The following is a 16,817-nucleotide window of genomic DNA, read 5'->3' as shown; positions in this document are numbered from 1 at the left end:
TCTGTGAGGGTGGCAACTGAAAGAGAATTTTTTTTTTTTTTTTTATGAGACACAGTCTCGCTTTGTTGCCTAGGCTAGAGTGAGTGCAGTGGCGTTAGCCTAGCTCACAGCAACCTCAAACTCCTGGGCTCAAGCAATCCTTCTGCCTCAGCCTCCCAAGTAGCTGGGACTACAGGCATGCGCCACCATGCCTGGCTCATTTTCCTATATATATTAGTTGGCCAATTAATTTCTTTCTATTTACAGTAGAGACCGGGTCTGGCTCTTGCTCAGGCTGGTTTCGAACTCCTGACCTCGAGCAATCCGCCCGCCTCGGCCTCCCAGAGAGCTAGGATTACAGGCTTGAGCCACCGCGCCCGGCCTGAAAGAGAATTTGAAAGCTGACAGAATAGGCGAGGAAAGGCATAGGAGATTTCCACACCCAGTAAGGAAGCCTTTCCCGAAATGGAAGAAAGAAAGGAGCAAACAGAGACACCGGTAGCCCGCCCGGATGAGAGTCTGCCCCTGAGAGAAAGTACCCTGACCAGGCTCACCCGTGGGTGGGTGGCGAGCTAGCGGCATTCAGAAGAGCGAGGCCCGCAGTCTGTGCGGAAGACACCTGCGCTCGGGTGTGTGTGGCGGCACGATTCCCAAGCAGCTCCAGATGTTAAACCAAGGAGAAGCCAGGGAGTTCCCAACGCCCCAGGTGTCCTCAGCCCACGACTGGCTGCTGTGGGAATGCGAAGCCCGGCTCCTTGTCTCAGAGCGGGGTTCCCAGGAGGATCAGGCTGAAGCTGGGACTTGGCCTCAAAGTGTCCCCTCGCATGGCCACCCCCTTCCCCTTCCTGCTCCTCTACTCCTGGTGCCCCTCCATCCAGGGGCCAGACCTTAAAGAGTCACCGCAAGAGAATCCTGGTCCCAAGGGAGCCTTCTGGGGGACCGGTGCTGAGAGAGGTTGTGGGCATGGCCCGCTGGGGCTCTGCCCGACCCAGGGCTGAGAGATGCCACCTCCCAGCTCTGGGTCCCTGCAGGAAGTGTTGGCAAACACAGGGCCGGTCCTCCAAAGGCCCAGGTGCAGGGAGCCCAGGCCAAGCAGCCTGTGGAAGAAGCCACTTGCCGTGCCACCCCGGGAACACGACTGCAGGCCCCGGCCCTTCCCACCTCCTCCTCCTCCTCCTCCCACCCGCACCCCCCCCCCCGACATGGCACAGGGCTCGGAGACACCTCAGACTCTTGCTACCCAAAGTGCAAAGGGCATCAGTTGCTCCTCCAAACCCCCCGCCCAGCAGACCACGTTGTCCAGCCAGCCCCCGGGCCTCCCTGGGGTGCCCAGCACAAAAGTGCAGACACCCACCGGACCCTCAGTCTCAGTTTTCGGAGGTTTTTGCCACTCTAAGGACCCGCAGGCCAGCTGGGCCTTCGGGCAGGACAGAGAGCCCCGGGATCCCATCAGGAGGCGGTCCCCACCTCCGCGGCTCTCCCCTTGCGGGGGGCGGCAGCCGGCAGCCGCAGGGCCTCAGGGAAGACACCAGGCTGGGCCCCCCCCCGCGGCACAGCCGGGGCACGTCCCCCGCACGCGACTTAGGGACCGCTGCTGGAGACTGCTGCGGCCACCCTGCTGCCGGGTTTCTGGAGGGCTTCCTGGAAGCAGCGTCCACACCAAGCCCTTGGAAGGCCCAGGCGACGGAGGAGCCGGTCAGGCAGGGGCCGAGGACGGTGAGAGGCCCGGCGGGAAGGAGCATGTCAGGCAGGGGCAGAGGACGGTGACAGGCCGGGCGGGAAGGAGCCGGTCAGGCGGGGGCCCAGGACAGTGACGGGCCTGGCCGGGGAGGAGTGCGTCAGGCAGGGGCAGAGGAGACGGGCTGGGTAAGGGTTAGGGTTACAGTTAGGGCACAATTCACAATCGCAAAGATGTGGAAGCGACCCGAGTGCCCATCCATCCAGGAGTGCATTAATAAAATGTGGCGCGTGGACACCACGGAGTGCCATTCGGCTGTGAGGAGCAGCGGTGAGAGGGCGCCTCTCGTGTTCTCCTGGCCAGAGCTGGAACCCGTTCCAGTAGGCCAGGTATCCCAAGAATGGACACACGAGCACCACGTGAGCGCGCTCACCGGCAAATTGGTACGAACGGATGGACACCTAAGTGGACGGAGAGGAATCACCTTCATCGGGTGGGTGTCGGGCGGGTGGGGGGAGGGGATGGGCATACACATCCATTGGGAATGGGGTGGGTGCGCACCGACTGGGGGATGGGCGCACGTGAAGCTCTGACCCGAGGGGGGAGGCTTGGAGAGGGCAACGTACCCGACCTTAACATTGGTACCCCCACGATACGCTGGAGCAACATGAGAGGTATATGAATAAGAACACAGCGGGGAGGGGGGCACGGGCAACACATGTCACCTGAATACTTGGACTCCCATCATCTGCTTGAAAAGAGAGAGAAAAGAAAATGCAATAATAGAGGTAAGGGACACTTTTTAAAAATAATGAATCCGAAGAGAAAAGTAAAAGGAAGCCTGTGGAGCAGGTCTGGGTGTGACTCCGGATCCCCCAACATCAGGTGCCACCACCAAAGATTCCTACGTGTAGCCCATAGAACCCCAAAAGCAACGGGACGAGTTCTGGTCACACACTCCCTCAAAATGACATCCTGGCCTTCTTCTGGAACTCCCTCCCCTCTCAGACTCTCAAGGTTTCCTCCAGCGTGTCGGTTCCCACAGAGCAGACCTTTGGTCTGAGACCTGACAGTCCAGATGCCACGCGTGCTGCCGCGTGGCGGCGGTGTCGCGGCTCGGGACAAGAGGAGGCCCCACGGTGCGGGCTGGGGCGCCAGGCACCGCGGCGGGCGCTGAGGGTGGGGGTCACCCCCACCCCGGGCCGCCGCCGCGCTCCCAGAAAGGGGACAGAACAAGAGGCCAAAAAAAAACAAAAACAAAAAAGAAGCAGCCTGTGGCACCCGGTATTCCCAGGCGGTCTCCCATCCAAGTACTAACGAGGCCCGACCCTGCTTAGCTTCCGAGACCAGACGAGATCGGGCGCGTTCAGGGTGGTGTGGCCGTGGACGGCGGAGGGCGCCCCTGCCCCGCTCAAGAAGCCGAGCCTCTCTGCGCTAACCCCGCCGCCTCCTCCCGCCCCACGCACGCCCCGCGCCAGGCCGGGCCTGTTGAGTTCGCCGCCGGGTCCAGCGGGCTCCGAGGGACGGGGGTGATGGGCGGGGCGGGGCGGGGGGCTGTCTCTCTACACACACACACACACACACACTCACTCACTCACACTCACTCACACTCACACAAGATGCGCCTCCACGGCTGGACTCGTCAAGGTGGAGCCCTTCCAGCCCCCCTCGTCTCCTCCCCCGGCCTCGGCCTCCTTCACCTACCCGCTGCCCATCCCCAGCGCGTCGCCACCGCTGACTGCGCACGCGCGCGCGCGCGCGCGGGGCGCTCGCCCTTTGACCCCAGCCAGGGGCCGCCCTCCCCCACAACCCCTTTCAGCTGCGCCCCCCCTCGCCCTGTTGTTGGGCGGCCGCCTATTCCCCCGGGCCAGGGCTGGGGCACAGCGCAAGGGGGAGGGGAGCCAGTGTATGGGGCGTCTCTCTCTGGGGATGTGTCCCATGGGTGGGGTGGGGTGGCGTGGTTTGTGGGGCGCTGAAGAAATCAGTCCCCTCCATCTCCTACCTCTGGAAAACGCCCAAGCCCGTGGGGAACTGCCGGCACCGCTTCGTGGGGGCCGGGACCCTCCTCTGTGTCCTCCTGTGGCCCGGTCCAAGGGGCCTGGGCCTGGCCGGGGCTGCATTGGACCCCGACCACCCTGGCGTGTGGACTCGCTAAAAGTCGGCGATTAGATATTGGATTCCAGCTTCCTTGAGGTCATTTCACTAATGAGTGCACCGGGAAGGGTTTCCTAATCCATCTGTGAGGGTGGCAACTGAAAGAGAATTTTTTTTTTTTTTTTTATGAGACACAGTCTCGCTTTGTTGCCTAGGCTAGAGTGAGTGCAGTGGCGTTAGCCTAGCTCACAGCAACCTCAAACTCCTGGGCTCAAGCAATCCTTCTGCCTCAGCCTCCCAAGTAGCTGGGACTACAGGCATGCGCCACCATGCCTGGCTCATTTTCCTATATATATTAGTTGGCCAATTAATTTCTTTCTATTTACAGTAGAGACCGGGTCTGGCTCTTGCTCAGGCTGGTTTCGAACTCCTGACCTCGAGCAATCCGCCCGCCTCGGCCTCCCAGAGAGCTAGGATTACAGGCTTGAGCCACCGCGCCCGGCCTGAAAGAGAATTTGAAAGCTGACAGAATAGGCGAGGAAAGGCATAGGAGATTTCCACACCCAGTAAGGAAGCCTTTCCCGAAATGGAAGAAAGAAAGGAGCAAACAGAGACACCGGTAGCCCGCCCGGATGAGAGTCTGCCCCTGAGAGAAAGTACCCTGACCAGGCTCACCCGTGGGTGGGTGGCGAGCTAGCGGCATTCAGAAGAGCGAGGCCCGCAGTCTGTGCGGAAGACACCTGCACTCGGGTGTGTGTGGCGGCACGATTCCCAAGCAGCTCCAGATGTTAAACCAAGGAGAAGCCAGGGAGTTCCCAACGCCCCAGGTGTCCTCAGCCCACGACTGGCTGCTGTGGGAATGCGAAGCCCGGCTCCTTGTCTCAGAGCGGGGTTCCCAGGAGGATCAGGCTGAAGCTGGGACTTGGCCTCAAAGTGTCCCCTCGCATGGCCACCCCCTTCCCCTTCCTGCTCCTCTACTCCTGGTGCCCCTCCATCCAGGGGCCAGACCTTAAAGAGTCACCGCAAGAGAATCCTGGTCCCAAGGGAGCCTTCTGGGGGACCGGTGCTGAGAGAGGTTGTGGGCATGGCCCGCTGGGGCTCTGCCCGACCCAGGGCTGAGAGATGCAACCTCCCAGCTCTGGGTCCCTGCAGGAAGTGTTGGCAAACACAGGGCCGGTCCTCCAAAGGCCCAGGTGCAGGGAGCCCAGGCCAAGCAGCCTGTGGAAGAAGCCACTTGCCGTGCCACCCCGGGAACACGACTGCAGGCCCCGGCCCTTCCCACCTCCTCCTCCTCCTCCTCCCACCCGCACCCCCCCCCCGACATGGCACAGGGCTCGGAGACACCTCAGACTCTTGCTACCCAAAGTGCAAAGGGCATCAGTTGCTCCTCCAAACCCCCCGCCCAGCAGACCACGTTGTCCAGCCAGCCCCCGGGCCTCCCTGGGGTGCCCAGCACAAAAGTGCAGACACCCACCGGACCCTCAGTCTCAGTTTTCGGAGGTTTTTGCCACTCTAAGGACCCGCAGGCCAGCTGGGCCTTCGGGCAGGACAGAGAGCCCCGGGATCCCATCAGGAGGCGGTCCCCACCTCCGCGGCTCTCCCCTTGCGGGGGGCGGCAGCCGGCAGCCGCAGGGCCTCAGGGAAGACACCAGGCTGGGCCCCCCCCGCGGCACAGCCGGGGCACGTCCCCCGCACGCGACTTAGGGACCGCTGCTGGAGACTGCTGCGGCCACCCTGCTGCCGGGTTTCTGGAGGGCTTCCTGGAAGCAGCGTCCACACCAAGCCCTTGGAAGGCCCAGGCGACGGAGGAGCCGGTCAGGCAGGGGCCGAGGACGGTGAGAGGCCCGGCGGGAAGGAGCATGTCAGGCAGGGGCAGAGGACGGTGACAGGCCGGGCGGGAAGGAGCCGGTCAGGCGGGGGCCCAGGACAGTGACGGGCCTGGCCGGGGAGGAGTGCGTCAGGCAGGGGCAGAGGAGACGGGCTGGGTAAGGGTTAGGGTTACAGTTAGGGCACAATTCACAATCGCAAAGATGTGGAAGCGACCCGAGTGCCCATCCATCCAGGAGTGCATTAATAAAATGTGGCGCGTGGACACCACGGAGTGCCATTCGGCTGTGAGGAGCAGCGGTGAGAGGGCGCCTCTCGTGTTCTCCTGGCCAGAGCTGGAACCCGTTCCAGTAGGCCAGGTATCCCAAGAATGGACACACGAGCACCACGTGAGCGCGCTCACCGGCAAATTGGTACGAACGGATGGACACCTAAGTGGACGGAGAGGAATCACCTTCATCGGGTGGGTGTCGGGCGGGTGGGGGGAGGGGATGGGCATACACATCCATTGGGAATGGGGTGGGTGCGCACCGACTGGGGGATGGGCGCACGTGAAGCTCTGACCCGAGGGGGGAGGCTTGGAGAGGGCAACGTACCCGACCTTAACATTGGTACCCCCACGATACGCTGGAGCAACATGAGAGGTATATGAATAAGAACACAGCGGGGAGGGGGGCACGGGCAACACATGTCACCTGAATACTTGGACTCCCATCATCTGCTTGAAAAGAGAGAGAAAAGAAAATGCAATAATAGAGGTAAGGGACACTTTTTAAAAATAATGAATCCGAAGAGAAAAGTAAAAGGAAGCCTGTGGAGCAGGTCTGGGTGTGACTCCGGATCCCCCAACATCAGGTGCCACCACCAAAGATTCCTACGTGTAGCCCATAGAACCCCAAAAGCAACGGGACGAGTTCTGGTCACACACTCCCTCAAAATGACATCCTGGCCTTCTTCTGGAACTCCCTCCCCTCTCAGACTCTCAAGGTTTCCTCCAGCGTGTCGGTTCCCACAGAGCAGACCTTTGGTCTGAGACCTGACAGTCCAGATGCCACGCGTGCTGCCGCGTGGCGGCGGTGTCGCGGCTCGGGACAAGAGGAGGCCCCACGGTGCGGGCTGGGGCGCCAGGCACCGCGGCGGGCGCTGAGGGTGGGGGTCACCCCCACCCCGGGCCGCCGCCGCGCTCCCAGAAAGGGGACAGAACAAGAGGCCAAAAAAAAACAAAAACAAAAAAGAAGCAGCCTGTGGCACCCGGTATTCCCAGGCGGTCTCCCATCCAAGTACTAACGAGGCCCGACCCTGCTTAGCTTCCGAGACCAGACGAGATCGGGCGCGTTCAGGGTGGTGTGGCCGTGGACGGCGGAGGGCGCCCCTGCCCCGCTCAAGAAGCCGAGCCTCTCTGCGCTAACCCCGCCGCCTCCTCCCGCCCCACGCACGCCCCGCGCCGGGCCGGGCCTGTTGAGTTCGCCGCCGGGTCCAGCGGGCTCCGAGGGACGGGGGTGATGGGCGGGGCGGGGCGGGGGGCTGTCTCTCTACACACACACACACACTCACACTCACTCACACTCACACAAGATGCGCCTCCACGGCTGGACTCGTCAAGGTGGAGCCCTTCCAGCCCCCCTCGTCTCCTCCCCCGGCCTCGGCCTCCTTCACCTACCCGCTGCCCACCCCCAGCGCGTCGCCACCGCTGACTGCGCACGCGCGCGCGCGCGCGCGGGGCGCTCGCCCTTTGACCCCAGCCAGGGGCCGCCCTCCCCCACAACCCCTTTCAGCTGCGCCCCCCCTCGCCCTGTTGTTGGGCGGCCGCCTATTCCCCCGGGCCAGGGCTGGGGCACAGCGCAAGGGGGAGGGGAGCCAGTGTATGGGGCGTCTCTCTCTGGGGAGGTGTCCCATGGGTGGGGTGGGGTGGCGTGGTTTGTGGGGCGCTGAAGAAATCAGTCCCCTCCATCTCCTACCTCTGGAAAACGCCCAAGCCCGTGGAGAACTGCCGGCACCGCTTCGTGGGGGCCGGGACCCTCCTCTGTGTCCTCCTGTGGCCCGGTCCAAGGGGCCTGGGCCTGGCCGGGGCTGCATTGGACCCCGACCACCCTGGCGTGTGGACTCGCTAAAAGTCGGCGATTAGATATTGGATTCCAGCTTCCTTGAGGTCATTTCACTAATGAGTGCACCGGGAAGGGTTTCCTAATCCATCTGTGAGGGTGGCAACTGAAAGAGAATTTTTTTTTTTTTTTTTATGAGACACAGTCTCGCTTTGTTGCCTAGGCTAGAGTGAGTGCAGTGGCGTTAGCCTAGCTCACAGCAACCTCAAACTCCTGGGCTCAAGCAATCCTTCTGCCTCAGCCTCCCAAGTAGCTGGGACTACAGGCATGCGCCACCATGCCTGGCTCATTTTCCTATATATATTAGTTGGCCAATTAATTTCTTTCTATTTACAGTAGAGACCGGGTCTGGCTCTTGCTCAGGCTGGTTTCGAACTCCTGACCTCGAGCAATCCGCCCGCCTCGGCCTCCCAGAGAGCTAGGATTACAGGCTTGAGCCACCGCGCCCGGCCTGAAAGAGAATTTGAAAGCTGACAGAATAGGCGAGGAAAGGCATAGGAGATTTCCACACCCAGTAAGGAAGCCTTTCCCGAAATGGAAGAAAGAAAGGAGCAAACAGAGACACCGGTAGCCCGCCCGGATGAGAGTCTGCCCCTGAGAGAAAGTACCCTGACCAGGCTCACCCGTGGGTGGGTGGCGAGCTAGCGGCATTCAGAAGAGCGAGGCCCGCAGTCTGTGCGGAAGACACCTGCACTCGGGTGTGTGTGGCGGCACGATTCCCAAGCAGCTCCAGATGTTAAACCAAGGAGAAGCCAGGGAGTTCCCAACGCCCCAGGTGTCCTCAGCCCACGACTGGCTGCTGTGGGAATGCGAAGCCCGGCTCCTTGTCTCAGAGCGGGGTTCCCAGGAGGATCAGGCTGAAGCTGGGACTTGGCCTCAAAGTGTCCCCTCGCATGGCCACCCCCTTCCCCTTCCTGCTCCTCTACTCCTGGTGCCCCTCCATCCAGGGGCCAGACCTTAAAGAGTCACCGCAAGAGAATCCTGGTCCCAAGGGAGCCTTCTGGGGGACCGGTGCTGAGAGAGGTTGTGGGCATGGCCCGCTGGGGCTCTGCCCGACCCAGGGCTGAGAGATGCAACCTCCCAGCTCTGGGTCCCTGCAGGAAGTGTTGGCAAACACAGGGCCGGTCCTCCAAAGGCCCAGGTGCAGGGAGCCCAGGCCAAGCAGCCTGTGGAAGAAGCCACTTGCCGTGCCACCCCGGGAACACGACTGCAGGCCCCGGCCCTTCCCACCTCCTCCTCCTCCTCCTCCCACCCGCACCCCCCCCCCCGACATGGCACAGGGCTCGGAGACACCTCAGACTCTTGCTACCCAAAGTGCAAAGGGCATCAGTTGCTCCTCCAAACCCCCCGCCCAGCAGACCACGTTGTCCAGCCAGCCCCCGGGCCTCCCTGGGGTGCCCAGCACAAAAGTGCAGACACCCACCGGACCCTCAGTCTCAGTTTTCGGAGGTTTTTGCCACTCTAAGGACCCGCAGGCCAGCTGGGCCTTCGGGCAGGACAGAGAGCCCCGGGATCCCATCAGGAGGCGGTCCCCACCTCCGCGGCTCTCCCCTTGCGGGGGGCGGCAGCCGGCAGCCGCAGGGCCTCAGGGAAGACACCAGGCTGGGGCCCCCCCCGCGGCACAGCCGGGGCACGTCCCCCGCACGCGACTTAGGGACCGCTGCTGGAGACTGCTGCGGCCACCCTGCTGCCGGGTTTCTGGAGGGCTTCCTGGAAGCAGCGTCCACACCAAGCCCTTGGAAGGCCCAGGCGACGGAGGAGCCGGTCAGGCAGGGGCCGAGGACGGTGAGAGGCCCGGCGGGAAGGAGCATGTCAGGCAGGGGCAGAGGACGGTGACAGGCCGGGCGGGAAGGAGCCGGTCAGGCGGGGGCCCAGGACAGTGACGGGCCTGGCCGGGGAGGAGTGCGTCAGGCAGGGGCAGAGGAGACGGGCTGGGTAAGGGTTAGCGTTACAGTTAGGGCACAATTCACAATCGCAAAGATGTGGAAGCGACCCGAGTGCCCATCCATCCAGGAGTGCATTAATAAAATGTGGCGCGTGGACACCACGGAGTGCCATTCGGCTGTGAGGAGCAGCGGTGAGAGGGCGCCTCTCGTGTTCTCCTGGCCAGAGCTGGAACCCGTTCCAGTAGGCCAGGTATCCCAAGAATGGACACACGAGCACCACGTGAGCGCGCTCACCGGCAAATTGGTACGAACGGATGGACACCTAAGTGGACGGAGAGGAATCACCTTCATCGGGTGGGTGTCGGGCGGGTGGGGGGAGGGGATGGGCATACACATCCATTGGGAATGGGGTGGGTGCGCACCGACTGGGGGATGGGCGCACGTGAAGCTCTGACCCGAGGGGGGAGGCTTGGAGAGGGCAACGTACCCGACCTTAACATTGGTACCCCCACGATACGCTGGAGCAACATGAGAGGTATATGAATAAGAACACAGCGGGGAGGGGGGCACGGGCAACACATGTCACCTGAATACTTGGACTCCCATCATCTGCTTGAAAAGAGAGAGAAAAGAAAATGCAATAATAGAGGTAAGGGACACTTTTTAAAAATAATGAATCCGAAGAGAAAAGTAAAAGGAAGCCTGTGGAGCAGGTCTGGGTGTGACTCCGGATCCCCCAACATCAGGTGCCACCACCAAAGATTCCTACGTGTAGCCCATAGAACCCCAAAAGCAACGGGACGAGTTCTGGTCACACACTCCCTCAAAATGACATCCTGGCCTTCTTCTGGAACTCCCTCCCCTCTCAGACTCTCAAGGTTTCCTCCAGCGTGTCGGTTCCCACAGAGCAGACCTTTGGTCTGAGACCTGACAGTCCAGATGCCACGCGTGCTGCCGCGTGGCGGCGGTGTCGCGGCTCGGGACAAGAGGAGGCCCCACGGTGCGGGCTGGGGCGCCAGGCACCGCGGCGGGCGCTGAGGGTGGGGGTCACCCCCACCCCGGGCCGCCGCCGCGCTCCCAGAAAGGGGACAGAACAAGAGGCCAAAAAAAAACAAAAACAAAAAAGAAGCAGCCTGTGGCACCCGGTATTCCCAGGCGGTCTCCCATCCAAGTACTAACGAGGCCCGACCCTGCTTAGCTTCCGAGACCAGACGAGATCGGGCGCGTTCAGGGTGGTGTGGCCGTGGACGGCGGAGGGCGCCCCTGCCCCGCTCAAGAAGCCGAGCCTCTCTGCGCTAACCCCGCCGCCTCCTCCCGCCCCACGCACGCCCCGCGCCGGGCCGGGCCTGTTGAGTTCGCCGCCGGGTCCAGCGGGCTCCGAGGGACGGGGGTGATGGGCGGGGCGGGGCGGGGGGCTGTCTCTCTACACACACACACACACACACACACTCACACTCACTCACACTCACACAAGATGCGCCTCCACGGCTGGACTCGTCAAGGTGGAGCCCTTCCAGCCCCCCTCGTCTCCTCCCCCGGCCTCGGCCTCCTTCACCTACCCGCTGCCCACCCCCAGCGCGTCGCCACCGCTGACTGCGCACGCGCGCGCGGGGCGCTCGCCCTTTGACCCCAGCCAGGGGCCGCCCTCCCCCACAACCCCTTTCAGCTGCGCCCCCCCTCGCCCTGTTGTTGGGCGGCCGCCTATTCCCCCGGGCCAGGGCTGGGGCACAGCGCAAGGGGGAGGGGAGCCAGTGTATGGGGCGTCTCTCTCTGGGGAGGTGTCCCATGGGTGGGGTGGGGTGGCGTGGTTTGTGGGGCGCTGAAGAAATCAGTCCCCTCCATCTCCTACCTCTGGAAAACGCCCAAGCCCGTGGAGAACTGCCGGCACCGCTTCGTGGGGGCCGGGACCCTCCTCTGTGTCCTCCTGTGGCCCGGTCCAAGGGGCCTGGGCCTGGCCGGGGCTGCATTGGACCCCGACCACCCTGGCGTGTGGACTCGCTAAAAGTCGGCGATTAGATATTGGATTCCAGCTTCCTTGAGGTCATTTCACTAATGAGTGCACCGGGAAGGGTTTCCTAATCCATCTGTGAGGGTGGCAACTGAAAGAGAATTTTTTTTTTTTTTTTTATGAGACACAGTCTCGCTTTGTTGCCTAGGCTAGAGTGAGTGCAGTGGCGTTAGCCTAGCTCACAGCAACCTCAAACTCCTGGGCTCAAGCAATCCTTCTGCCTCAGCCTCCCAAGTAGCTGGGACTACAGGCATGCGCCACCATGCCTGGCTCATTTTCCTATATATATTAGTTGGCCAATTAATTTCTTTCTATTTACAGTAGAGACCGGGTCTGGCTCTTGCTCAGGCTGGTTTCGAACTCCTGACCTCGAGCAATCCGCCCGCCTCGGCCTCCCAGAGAGCTAGGATTACAGGCTTGAGCCACCGCGCCCGGCCTGAAAGAGAATTTGAAAGCTGACAGAATAGGCGAGGAAAGGCATAGGAGATTTCCACACCCAGTAAGGAAGCCTTTCCCGAAATGGAAGAAAGAAAGGAGCAAACAGAGACACCGGTAGCCCGCCCGGATGAGAGTCTGCCCCTGAGAGAAAGTACCCTGACCAGGCTCACCCGTGGGTGGGTGGCGAGCTAGCGGCATTCAGAAGAGCGAGGCCCGCAGTCTGTGCGGAAGACACCTGCACTCGGGTGTGTGTGGCGGCACGATTCCCAAGCAGCTCCAGATGTTAAACCAAGGAGAAGCCAGGGAGTTCCCAACGCCCCAGGTGTCCTCAGCCCACGACTGGCTGCTGTGGGAATGCGAAGCCCGGCTCCTTGTCTCAGAGCGGGGTTCCCAGGAGGATCAGGCTGAAGCTGGGACTTGGCCTCAAAGTGTCCCCTCGCATGGCCACCCCCTTCCCCTTCCTGCTCCTCTACTCCTGGTGCCCCTCCATCCAGGGGCCAGACCTTAAAGAGTCACCGCAAGAGAATCCTGGTCCCAAGGGAGCCTTCTGGGGGACCGGTGCTGAGAGAGGTTGTGGGCATGGCCCGCTGGGGCTCTGCCCGACCCAGGGCTGAGAGATGCAACCTCCCAGCTCTGGGTCCCTGCAGGAAGTGTTGGCAAACACAGGGCCGGTCCTCCAAAGGCCCAGGTGCAGGGAGCCCAGGCCAAGCAGCCTGTGGAAGAAGCCACTTGCCGTGCCACCCCGGGAACACGACTGCAGGCCCCCGGCCCTTCCCACCTCCTCCTCCTCCTCCTCCCACCCGCACCCCCCCCCCCGACATGGCACAGGGCTCGGAGACACCTCAGACTCTTGCTACCCAAAGTGCAAAGGGCATCAGTTGCTCCTCCAAACCCCCCGCCCAGCAGACCACGTTGTCCAGCCAGCCCCCGGGCCTCCCTGGGGTGCCCAGCACAAAAGTGCAGACACCCACCGGACCCTCAGTCTCAGTTTTCGGAGGTTTTTGCCACTCTAAGGACCCGCAGGCCAGCTGGGCCTTCGGGCAGGACAGAGAGCCCCGGGATCCCATCAGGAGGCGGTCCCCACCTCCGCGGCTCTCCCCTTGCGGGGGGCGGCAGCCGGCAGCCGCAGGGCCTCAGGGAAGACACCAGGCTGGGGCCCCCCCCGCGGCACAGCCGGGGCACGTCCCCCGCACGCGACTTAGGGACCGCTGCTGGAGACTGCTGCGGCCACCCTGCTGCCGGGTTTCTGGAGGGCTTCCTGGAAGCAGCGTCCACACCAAGCCCTTGGAAGGCCCAGGCGACGGAGGAGCCGGTCAGGCAGGGGCCGAGGACGGTGAGAGGCCCGGCGGGAAGGAGCATGTCAGGCAGGGGCAGAGGACGGTGACAGGCCGGGCGGGAAGGAGCCGGTCAGGCGGGGGCCCAGGACAGTGACGGGCCTGGCCGGGGAGGAGTGCGTCAGGCAGGGGCAGAGGAGACGGGCTGGGTAAGGGTTAGGGTTACAGTTAGGGCACAATTCACAATCGCAAAGATGTGGAAGCGACCCGAGTGCCCATCCATCCAGGAGTGCATTAATAAAATGTGGCGCGTGGACACCACGGAGTGCCATTCGGCTGTGAGGAGCAGCGGTGAGAGGGCGCCTCTCGTGTTCTCCTGGCCAGAGCTGGAACCCGTTCCAGTAGGCCAGGTATCCCAAGAATGGACACACGAGCACCACGTGAGCGCGCTCACCGGCAAATTGGTACGAACGGATGGACACCTAAGTGGACGGAGAGGAATCACCTTCATCGGGTGGGTGTCGGGCGGGTGGGGGGAGGGGATGGGCATACACATCCATTGGGAATGGGGTGGGTGCGCACCGACTGGGGGATGGGCGCACGTGAAGCTCTGACCCGAGGGGGGAGGCTTGGAGAGGGCAACGTACCCGACCTTAACATTGGTACCCCCACGATACGCTGGAGCAACATGAGAGGTATATGAATAAGAACACAGCGGGGAGGGGGGCACGGGCAACACATGTCACCTGAATACTTGGACTCCCATCATCTGCTTGAAAAGAGAGAGAAAAGAAAATGCAATAATAGAGGTAAGGGACACTTTTTAAAAATAATGAATCCGAAGAGAAAAGTAAAAGGAAGCCTGTGGAGCAGGTCTGGGTGTGACTCCGGATCCCCCAACATCAGGTGCCACCACCAAAGATTCCTACGTGTAGCCCATAGAACCCCAAAAGCAACGGGACGAGTTCTGGTCACACACTCCCTCAAAATGACATCCTGGCCTTCTTCTGGAACTCCCTCCCCTCTCAGACTCTCAAGGTTTCCTCCAGCGTGTCGGTTCCCACAGAGCAGACCTTTGGTCTGAGACCTGACAGTCCAGATGCCACGCGTGCTGCCGCGTGGCGGCGGTGTCGCGGCTCGGGACAAGAGGAGGCCCCACGGTGCGGGCTGGGGCGCCAGGCACCGCGGCGGGCGCTGAGGGTGGGGGTCACCCCCACCCCGGGCCGCCGCCGCGCTCCCAGAAAGGGGACAGAACAAGAGGCCAAAAAAAAACAAAAACAAAAAAGAAGCAGCCTGTGGCACCCGGTATTCCCAGGCGGTCTCCCATCCAAGTACTAACGAGGCCCGACCCTGCTTAGCTTCCGAGACCAGACGAGATCGGGCGCGTTCAGGGTGGTGTGGCCGTGGACGGCGGAGGGCGCCCCTGCCCCGCTCAAGAAGCCGAGCCTCTCTGCGCTAACCCCGCCGCCTCCTCCCGCCCCACGCACGCCCCGCGCCGGGCCGGGCCTGTTGAGTTCGCCGCCGGGTCCAGCGGGCTCCGAGGGACGGGGGTGATGGGCGGGGCGGGGCGGGGGGCTGTCTCTCTACACACACACACACACACACACACTCACACTCACTCACACTCACACAAGATGCGCCTCCACGGCTGGACTCGTCAAGGTGGAGCCCTTCCAGCCCCCCTCGTCTCCTCCCCCGGCCTCGGCCTCCTTCACCTACCCGCTGCCCACCCCCAGCGCGTCGCCACCGCTGACTGCGCACGCGCGCGCGGGGCGCTCGCCCTTTGACCCCAGCCAGGGGCCGCCCTCCCCCACAACCCCTTTCAGCTGCGCCCCCCCTCGCCCTGTTGTTGGGCGGCCGCCTATTCCCCCGGGCCAGGGCTGGGGCACAGCGCAAGGGGGAGGGGAGCCAGTGTATGGGGCGTCTCTCTCTGGGGATGTGTCCCATGGGTGGGGTGGGGTGGCGTGGTTTGTGGGGCGCTGAAGAAATCAGTCCCCTCCATCTCCTACCTCTGGAAAACGCCCAAGCCCGTGGAGAACTGCCGGCACCGCTTCGTGGGGGCCGGGACCCTCCTCTGTGTCCTCCTGTGGCCCGGTCCAAGGGGCCTGGGCCTGGCCGGGGCTGCATTGGACCCCGACCACCCTGGCGTGTGGACTCGCTAAAAGTCGGCGATTAGATATTGGATTCCAGCTTCCTTGAGGTCATTTCACTAATGAGTGCACCGGGAAGGGTTTCCTAATCCATCTGTGAGGGTGGCAACTGAAAGAGAATTTTTTTTTTTTTTTTTATGAGACACAGTCTCGCTTTGTTGCCTAGGCTAGAGTGAGTGCAGTGGCGTTAGCCTAGCTCACAGCAACCTCAAACTCCTGGGCTCAAGCAATCCTTCTGCCTCAGCCTCCCAAGTAGCTGGGACTACAGGCATGCGCCACCATGCCTGGCTCATTTTCCTATATATATTAGTTGGCCAATTAATTTCTTTCTATTTACAGTAGAGACCGGGTCTGGCTCTTGCTCAGGCTGGTTTCGAACTCCTGACCTCGAGCAATCCGCCCGCCTCGGCCTCCCAGAGAGCTAGGATTACAGGCTTGAGCCACCGCGCCCGGCCTGAAAGAGAATTTGAAAGCTGACAGAATAGGCGAGGAAAGGCATAGGAGATTTCCACACCCAGTAAGGAAGCCTTTCCCGAAATGGAAGAAAGAAAGGAGCAAACAGAGACACCGGTAGCCCGCCCGGATGAGAGTCTGTCCCTGAGAGAAAGTACCCTGACCAGGCTCACCCGTGGGTGGGTGGCGAGCTAGCGGCATTCAGAAGAGCGAGGCCCGCAGTCTGTGCGGAAGACACCTGCACTCGGGTGTGTGTGGCGGCACGATTCCCAAGCAGCTCCAGATGTTAAACCAAGGAGAAGCCAGGGAGTTCCCAACGCCCCAGGTGTCCTCAGCCCACGACTGGCTGCTGTGGGAATGCGAAGCCCGGCTCCTTGTCTCAGAGCGGGGTTCCCAGGAGGATCAGGCTGAAGCTGGGACTTGGCCTCAAAGTGTCCCCTCGCATGGCCACCCCCTTCCCCTTCCTGCTCCTCTACTCCTGGTGCCCCTCCATCCAGGGGCCAGACCTTAAAGAGTCACCGCAAGAGAATCCTGGTCCCAAGGGAGCCTTCTGGGGGACCGGTGCTGAGAGAGGTTGTGGGCATGGCCCGCTGGGGCTCTGCCCGACCCAGGGCTGAGAGATGCAACCTCCCAGCTCTGGGTCCCTGCAGGAAGTGTTGGCAAACACAGGGCCGGTCCTCCAAAGGCCCAGGTGCAGGGAGCCCAGGCCAAGCAGCCTGTGGAAGAAGCCACTTGCCGTGCCACCCCGGGAACACGACTGCAGGCCCCGGCCCTTCCCACCTCCTCCTCCTCCTCCTCCCACCCGCACCCCCCCCCCCCCGACATGGCACAGGGCTCGGAGACACCTCAGACTCTTGCTACCCAAAGTGCAAAGGGCATCAGTTGCTCCTCCAAACCCCCCGCCCAGCAGACCACGTTGTCCAGCCAG

General features: G+C 62.4%; 4 pseudogenes; all 4 read right to left on the bottom strand.

The window, feature by feature from the left end:
* Positions 1–2,926: 2,926 nt before the first annotated feature.
* On the bottom strand, positions 2,927–3,045 carry LOC142875965 (uncharacterized; annotated as a pseudogene).
* A 3,772-nt stretch (positions 3,046–6,817) lies between these two features.
* On the bottom strand, positions 6,818–6,936 carry LOC142875964 (uncharacterized; annotated as a pseudogene).
* Positions 6,937–10,696: 3,760 nt separating this feature from the next.
* On the bottom strand, positions 10,697–10,815 carry LOC142875963 (uncharacterized; annotated as a pseudogene).
* Positions 10,816–14,576: 3,761 nt separating this feature from the next.
* LOC142875962 (uncharacterized) lies at positions 14,577–14,695 on the bottom strand (annotated as a pseudogene).
* Between the last annotated feature and the right edge of the window lie 2,122 nt (positions 14,696–16,817).

The sequence above is a fragment of the Microcebus murinus genome, chromosome 14, assembly GCF_040939455.1.
Source record: "Microcebus murinus isolate Inina chromosome 14, M.murinus_Inina_mat1.0, whole genome shotgun sequence".
NCBI classification, from domain to species: Eukaryota; Metazoa; Chordata; class Mammalia; order Primates; family Cheirogaleidae; genus Microcebus; species Microcebus murinus.
The sequence above is the reverse complement of the archived record's forward strand: the minus strand, read 5'-3'. Positions and strand labels throughout refer to the sequence as shown.